General features: G+C 35.6%; 1 pseudogene; it reads right to left on the reverse strand.

Moving 5' to 3' along the window:
- Nucleotides 1-4,795: 4,795 nt before the first annotated feature.
- Nucleotides 4,796-4,884, reverse strand: LOC120096436 (small nucleolar RNA U3; annotated as a pseudogene).
- Between the last annotated feature and the right edge of the window lie 3,520 nt (nucleotides 4,885-8,404).

Consider the following 8,404-nt stretch of genomic DNA (forward strand, 5'->3'; position numbering starts at 1 on the left):
AAAATATTAGCACTTTCACAAGTTAACTAATTCTTAAAAGATAAAAGAATCAAAGGAAAATCTTTCTTAGGAGTCAGGAATTCAAAGTTGAATATAATACTGACTTGATTTTTTTTTTTGTAATGAACTAATAGGAGATAACCATCTTACCAACATGAATTGCTTCATATTTAATTACTCATTATCGTGATTTTTAGTTATATTCTCAGGGGAAAGACTGTTGAAAGTGGCTTCTGTAGCGTATTGAGCTTTTGGAATGCAAAAATATTTTTTTTTTTTGTTGACAGGTGGAATAAGCAGTCAGATTCCTTTTAATGAAACTAAAATCCCACATTGCTGAGTCAGAGACATGATTACATTGCGTATCTTCAGAAAGGAGAGAAAACAGCTAGGAAATGTATACAGATAAGGGGAGGCTGTTCATTGTTGATGATACATTTCGATATAGGAGAGACTCAAAGCTGGGAAGCCATTTTTCCCTTTAGGACATAACTAAAAATGCATTTTTCCATTTATTTGTTAATTAAAATTTAACAACATTATACTTTATGGTTTTTTTGGTTTTATAAAATAAAATACATGAGGGAAATAATAAAGCAACTTCCACAAAACTTGCCATGGTCTGCAGTTGTGATAAATGTATAAGTGCCATGGTGGAGGAGAATCACCTGCTGCAGCCTCTTTATTCCCAGCTCTGCTGGGAGGCTGTGGAGGGGAACACAGACATGGCACAGGAAAGCTTTGATCAAACAAACAGACAGAGAATTTGTAGAGCCAAGCAAGATTTAATGCCTTTGAATCTCAGTAGAACTAACAGTTGTTTTGAGTTTGACTTGAACTTAGCAAAATGGGGTTGGAAGGGAATCTCGAACTTTCTCAGGGAACTGCCATTGTGTTTATTAGGTAAGTGGCATGTGTCCTGCATTGAGCCATGATTCTCACAACTCCACCCAAAGACACAAAGACACCCAAGAACTGTACGTTGCTTCCCATCATGTGTTGAGAGATTGAACTGTATGGAAATGTGCTGCACCACCTCAGTCCTTTGGAGAGGAACAGATCAAAACATTGGAAAAGTAAGATTACTAGTTGACTCTTAACAATTGAGGACAATTGAGATTGTGGAGAAATGAAAATATCTGAGGACCGCTGTCAAGAAAGCAACACAACACTGTTGTCAAATTTTTTTTGGTTCTTTTTTTCGGAGTGTTGTCAATTTTTTAAACTACCAGATACGTATCCCAATTAACTTTCAAATGGTCATGTACTTACTTCTACATGTATAGTCACAGCTGCAGTGTTTTATGTAAGCAAAAAGTACAAACAAATTAATTGTCTGTCAGTAAATATATTGGTAAACAATGTTTGCACATGTGACAGAATATCTTTTAGCTATAACATGAATTAAAAACAGAAGTTGTGCTTAGGATGAACAACACCAATATTATAATTGTGAATGCAGACAAAATTAAAGATTATGTCTTATACTATGTAATTTTGATAGACCTGCAATACATAGTTTTTCTTATAGATGAAAATCATATTAGTGGCTGTCCCATGTCTAAGACTTTCAGTTGTGACAATACTGTGAGTATGAAGTCAGGAAAATTATGTTGTCTCTTTGGTAGCTATGAACTTATTTGAATACTGCTACTAGGAAACTCCATGAAGCATAAGAAAGGCAGTGCTATATGAATATATGTTTTGTACAGCTTGGACATAGGCAAAGTGAATGAAGTTAACTTATGACAATATATCCTGAAGTCACAGAGAAGAGGATTGATGTTAATACTATGTATCAATGGGATGTAAAAATCCAATCTGTGTGTGCAAACATGTGTATATATATATATATGCATTCCTATTATTATTGTAGAAATTTAGATAAAGTTTCTTATTCATACTAGGCCAGAGTTCAGTCCTGAAGCCATCCATGGTTATAAACAATATAGAGGTTTACCGAAACTTTCTAAAGGGGAAAAAAAGTAACATTTTTAGCAATTGATCAGAAACTACTTGTCAATATAATCTCATGCCTAGATAGACAAGATCACTGATAGTATCACTAGATCACTATAACTAGTATTTATAATAGGCTGAGGGACCTTTGATTCTGATTATATATGTAGAAAGTAGACATACAGATGAATGTAATTCTTTTATTTTGTTTGTTTTAGTTATTGCTTTTGAATCCATTCACTTTTAAGTTTTTATTCTTCATTTCTCAGTGATTCTTTTATTTTGGTTCATATGTGTGAAGAATTATCAATCATGTTCTTAGTGGCTTCATATAATCAAAACCTCCTGCATCTGAGTCTGTGTGACCTACATGCAGACATTATCATTCTGATTTGCAAATTTGTTCAGTATTCCATTCAGAATATGGTTATGCAGACTTTCCTTATATCTCAGTCTAGATTGTCAATCTATCTTCCTGTCAAAAGAACAGTGGATCTGAACTTGTTCTCTTAGTTACAATGTGAAATACTTGAAGTAAGTTTCTGTCAGTTAATTTGAGCAATATAAGGCACAATGGGAGCTCCTGTTTGTAGGTTTCAGATTCACAAGCTATTAATTTTTGAACATTCAAGTCAACCAGTCTATGATCTGTTGAAAACTCCTAGAAGGTTCCTTAGTGGCTATCAGGAAAGCAGTTCAACTTAAGGTTTCTGTTTGTGTGTATGTGTCTGTTTGTGTGTGTAAACAATTTATGCAAAGTCTTCTGAATGGCATAGGGAAAAAGGCTATGCTTGTGCATATTTTCAAATGAATCAGTTATGGTTCTTGGGTCCTCAGGTCAACAGCAAATTACCAGGCAGTGAGGGAGAAATAAGGGAAGCACATTCTTTCAAAACAGATGAGTAATAAGAGCAAGAGGAAATGATTCACCCAACTGAAGGAAGTGTAAATAGAAGCATCAGGTATCAAGCAAACAGCTTTGAATATAGAAGACTTGGTTAGAACCTCAGATCCATTGTGCATAATAAGAAAGACCTTATTGAAACCTATACGTCCATCCATTTGAAGACATGTATGTAAAATAGGCCAGCTCACAGTTATTTCAGAAAAAGTTTACATCTTTGTTACACTTCTACTGCTGTGAGGAGACACCAGAACCAAGGCAACTGTCACTTTTTTTATGTTTTTTTTTTTCTAGTCAAGGTTTTGTCTATATAGTTCTAGCTATCCAGGAACTCATTCTGTACACCAGGCTGATCTCCAACTTAGAGGTACTCCTGTGTCTCTTCCCCTCAAGTCCTGAGGTTAGACGTGTACAACGAATGATGCTATACTTATAAAATATTGGTACATGTTGACTATAGAAAATTATTCTCTTTTCAGTTCATCAGATTAATTTCCTATGAATTTGATGTGAATATTGAAATGATTGACATCAACTATCATATACTCCAATGAGTTTTATATTAAAAATAAGTAAATACGATTTTTATGTCTGACAAAATTCAGATTTTCATTCTAACATTGCAACTGTGCAAGGTATCAATTTAAAAATGGACATTTTTGAAAAATCTTTTAAAATTTCCAAATAGATATTTTTCATAAAATTTATATTTTTCCTAAGATCTTAAGTCCTTCTTTTAAAAACGTCTATCTTAGAGCACCTTTGTGGAATTTTATGAACCCCTGTGTTACTTGAACAATTTACAATGGCCCAGAAGAGATTGTAGTTGAAGTTGACATTGGCCACAACAGAAAGCACAGTAGAGTAGGTTCACCTGAAGTAGCACATAAAGGAAGTTCCTCTCTCCAATAACAGAGCTGCAGGAGGAAACCTTTAAAACAGTTGCTCTTCAATTAGGCAAAGGAAGAGAGAAGGGTTGTAGATAACATGGTGATATCAGAATCAGAGGCATACACAAAACCTGCTCGTGCCAAGTTGGCTGAGGTATTCTGAGGCAGAAAATCCTCTACAGAGATGTGTCTCTGAAGCAAAATTCAGGACAAGTTGAAAAGGGATAGTAATTAAAATCTGGGATCCAGTCCAAGGTTAAAAGGAAAAAAAAGATTGATTATTATTAAAATTCATATGAAACACATGGATGATATTTTGCACCAAAGGTTTAGTATTGTATCTATTGTATAAACTAGCCTTTCCCCAAAATATTTCTCCCTGTTTCCTCTTAAAAATCTGTTTTGTATAAGCTATCGTAATGTTGTAATTGAATCATAATAACAAATACTAGGGGAACAATGAATGCAGATGTAAAACCCTAGATCATAAAAAGCAAACAGTTAATGTAACAGTCATTAAAGAGACCAAATGGCCATTTGTGAACATTTATATTCTGGGTGCAATAATTTTTAAAATAGAAAAAACAGAAGCTATAGTACATAACAGCCAATGAGTTGTATCACTTAATAATGCATAAGTTAACTGTGAGAGAAATAGATGAAATATAGATAGACAGACAGACAGATAGATGATTGACAGACAGACAGACAGACAGATAAATGTATTGGTGAATTGTTAATCTGCTCTGAGCTCCCGGTGGTAGGCAATCTCAAATGAAAAGATATGTGCCTGCGCATGTGCAAGTACACACACACACACACACACACACACACACACACACACACACACCCTTTAATTCTCTACATTTCTATATTCCTTGACTAGCTCAATGACTGGGTACCTCCAAACTTCCTGGCAGCTAGCAAATACTCCCTTCTGGTATTCCTTTTTTAAAATTTTTTAAATCGATATTGTGTCTTTTCTACCCTGTTACCTTCTGGCAGCCCTCCCACAGGGATGCTTTCCCTTTGCACGTACATTTCTGGTTGATTTCTCTCCTGCAACTCTTCACAGTCAGAGAAACTTCTCTAGTAACGAACTATAGAAATGATCCCTGAAAGTATAGTCTTCTCCTGCAACTCTTAACTCTGATCTCTCCTTCCATGTTAAGGTGATTCTGATTCTTTTCTCCTCTGTGTTTCTTGCCTGGGAATCTCCAAATCCCAGCCCTTTCACCCTGCCCTAACATTGACCATTGGCTCTTTATTGATCAATCACAAACCAATTAGGAACAGGGACCCACACCATCTGGACATGCAGATTCTTATGTAATCTTGGGAGACAAATTAAGACAAAGCATTGGAACCAATTCCAAACACATAGATTAGATACACAGACAGACAGACAGATAGGTGATAGAGAGATAGACAATTGGAAACATACATACATACATACATACATACATACATACATACATACATTTCTGGATAATTGATTAGAGTTTCAGAGAGAAATAGAAGCTGAGTCCATACTCTAATTATCTGTAGCAGATTGAAGTGTGATAATAATAGATTTTATAAAACAGAGAGAGGATGTCATGAATTATCATTCTGTAAATCAATTTTCCATCAAAGACAAGTAGCTGCATTGTATATCAATAAAATTCTAATGAAATTATTATACAGCAAAGTTTTCTCAAAAACATTTTTCTGGTTAGAAAGGACATATCAAAGGTGTATAAAAGTATGTATCAAAGAAGGTTTATGTCACAAATAATAGACACCTTTTTTGTATAAAAAAGAAAACATTGGCTGGAAAAATGGCTTGGAAGTTAACTAATCTTACACAGAACTGCAGCTCACAAACACCTATAATTCCGTCATAGGGGATCTAATGCCTTTTTCTGGCTTCAGCAGACGCCACACTTATGTTCACAAACCTGTACATAAAACACGAACACTCATAGGTAAAATTTAAAAAAAAATAAAAGAGGTCAAATTTCTCAAAAGTCTGCCCTGTAAAATTCAAATTACCTATAATTTCCTTATTGTACATTAATTTTCCGTTATAGTTCTGGGATAGTGAAAATGTTGTTTATTAACACCACCCACTATATTATGGTTATAACCCACAGTGTAATAAAATGACATCAGAAAACAACCGCAAGCAGATGCAACATGGAAGCCTCCCACAATGCCAGGGCTCGGCTTTCTTCACTTTACATGGGAATTGCCACCTGCGTTCCAACAGTTGTAATTAATGCCAATAATCACATACAAATCATCATGCCTGCTGCCTTTTCACCTACATGCTGATCATCCTGTGATCTGTCTTGCTGTTTTGTCAACCTGATAAGTGTATTGCCCTCCAGATACCCTGCCCACCTGTTCATAATATATTTCCAGCATTTCATCCTTGACTATTTGAAATAAAAAAAAAACTGTGAAAATGATCACTTTTAATCCTAGGCTTATACTATTACACGTACTTTGACTGGTTTGTCCTAATTCACTAATGATGGCCTTTAGTTCTTTCCCTTATTTCTTTTTTTACAAAGCATCCTTTCCTCTTGTGTGAAAAGACTAATTGTTCTTACCAATGTCCTTCATAAAGTACTTCAAGAGTATATTCTCCAGATACGAAGCTGCTTCCTCTCTGCAAATGCTTCTGGGACTAAGAACAAGAAAAATGTAGCAGGTGCACTGAGGGCCAATTAAAAATCAAATCTGCACTAACTGATGGGTAATCTGCAGTCAAGTCACAAGTGACAACACCAGATGCCTGGGGAAAATTGACATTGACCAGATCTGTTTATGGCTGGAGGGCTTTGATTCATCGGCACCACGCAGCTGCTGTAAAGGTGAATGCCTTGTGCTCCCATTTTCTGCCTTTATGAGTTTGTTTTGTTGTAGCACTCTCAGCGTTGCCCTTTTTCTTTCATCCAGGCTTCTAATAGGTCAGCTGTTAGAATTTTCAAATAGCCCTACCATCTTTCATCATTTTCCAGAGGCCCGAATTTACAAGTAGATAAACTGCTGCATTTGTGTTAATCACACTGCAGATTACTCAATGGTTTGAATGGAGTTAATGAATGCACATTTACCTAAAAGAAGGAAGAGGCAAATTAGAAGAACATGAGCCTTTGACCTATTCTCCCCAACTATAAAAACGTAATTCCAGTACAAGTTGCTTTTCATATTTGAAGTTGACTCTCTTACATGCTTTATCTTTTACGTAGGTCATAGGTCATGGCCAACACACTGCCACATAGACTGTTACTTATTGGTGTAAGCAGACACTGCAATATTTATTTCTAATATGTGCCCATGTTAATGCATTACAATCAATGTCCTTAAAGTATAATTCCTTCTATTGTATTAAATATAGTATCATGTATCTGCGTCTCTGCCAAATGTCGCATCTGTATACTCGGTGTAGTATCCAGATTGTATAGAAATCTAGAATGCTACAGTAAGTATGCTGAAATGTTCAACACAGCTTTTAATGAACAGTAAACTAAACACCATAATGAAGCCTGACTGAAGTGTTAACTCTAACGGTAAATTCAAAACAACGGCATCTATTTTAGTTTGAATGTGATGAAGATGCAGCCCAGGCAGCCCAGGAAATCTTTCTCATCTAGCCGTTCAGAACACCATTAAATGCAATCGATTCAAAATTGTGTAGATTATTACATTACATAACTTACAAAATCCATCTTGGAAATTCGACTCTCAAGTCATCTTCTGTGATCCTATAGCTCATGGGATCTCAATTGCAGTACGAATTATATAAACCAGCATGAGACTTTCTCAATGTGAAGAGCCAATTTTTCTAAATTTCTGTAGCTTTGAGATTTTGATTTTTCTAGCTGCCTCAGCCCCACAGGATCTCATTTCTAGACCAGGTTAGGCTGCCACTAACAATTCACCACTTTAATCTAGTTTCTCAAGTTTTACCATCAAATCTTAAAGGATTTTGTTTGGTTAAGAAATTTCCCCATAAGAAGAATAACAATATCAACCAACCAGAATCCTCAGAGCTCCCAGGGGAACCACCATTCCAAGAGTACAATGGGATGGACCAATGGCTCCAGTAGCATATGTAGCAGAGGGTGGGCCTTGTTGAGCATCAATGGGAGGAGAGGGTCTTGGTCCTGTCAAGGCTTGATGCCCCAGTATAAGGGAATGTGAGGGCGGGGAGATGGGAGGGAGTGGGTGAGTTGGTTGGGGAGAACCCTTATCGAAGCAGAGAGAGGGGAGATAGGATAGCAGGTTTCTGGAGGGGAACCTGGGAAAGGAGATAACATTTGAACTGTAAATTTAAAAAAAATCCAGTAAAAATATCAAGTATGGTAAAAACAAAAGTTTCTATTGATGGTCACCTAAATGATCCATGCATAATAATTGGAAACATTGAAGCATACCTTTCTTATTTCCTGATGCTTTCTCCAATCTCATACAGCTTAAAGGTATTTATGTATTTTTCTTTATCATAAATCCTAAAAACGCATCATACTTTCTTTTCTTTCTTTCCCTTTTTCTTTTTTCTGTAAATACATATATATGTATATGTGTGCCTATAATATATATACATATATACATATATATGCATACATTTATGTGTGTGTGAGTGTGTGTGTTTGAGTGT

Source organism: Rattus norvegicus, chromosome 13, assembly GCF_036323735.1.
Source record: "Rattus norvegicus strain BN/NHsdMcwi chromosome 13, GRCr8, whole genome shotgun sequence".
Taxonomy (NCBI): domain Eukaryota; kingdom Metazoa; phylum Chordata; class Mammalia; order Rodentia; family Muridae; genus Rattus; species Rattus norvegicus.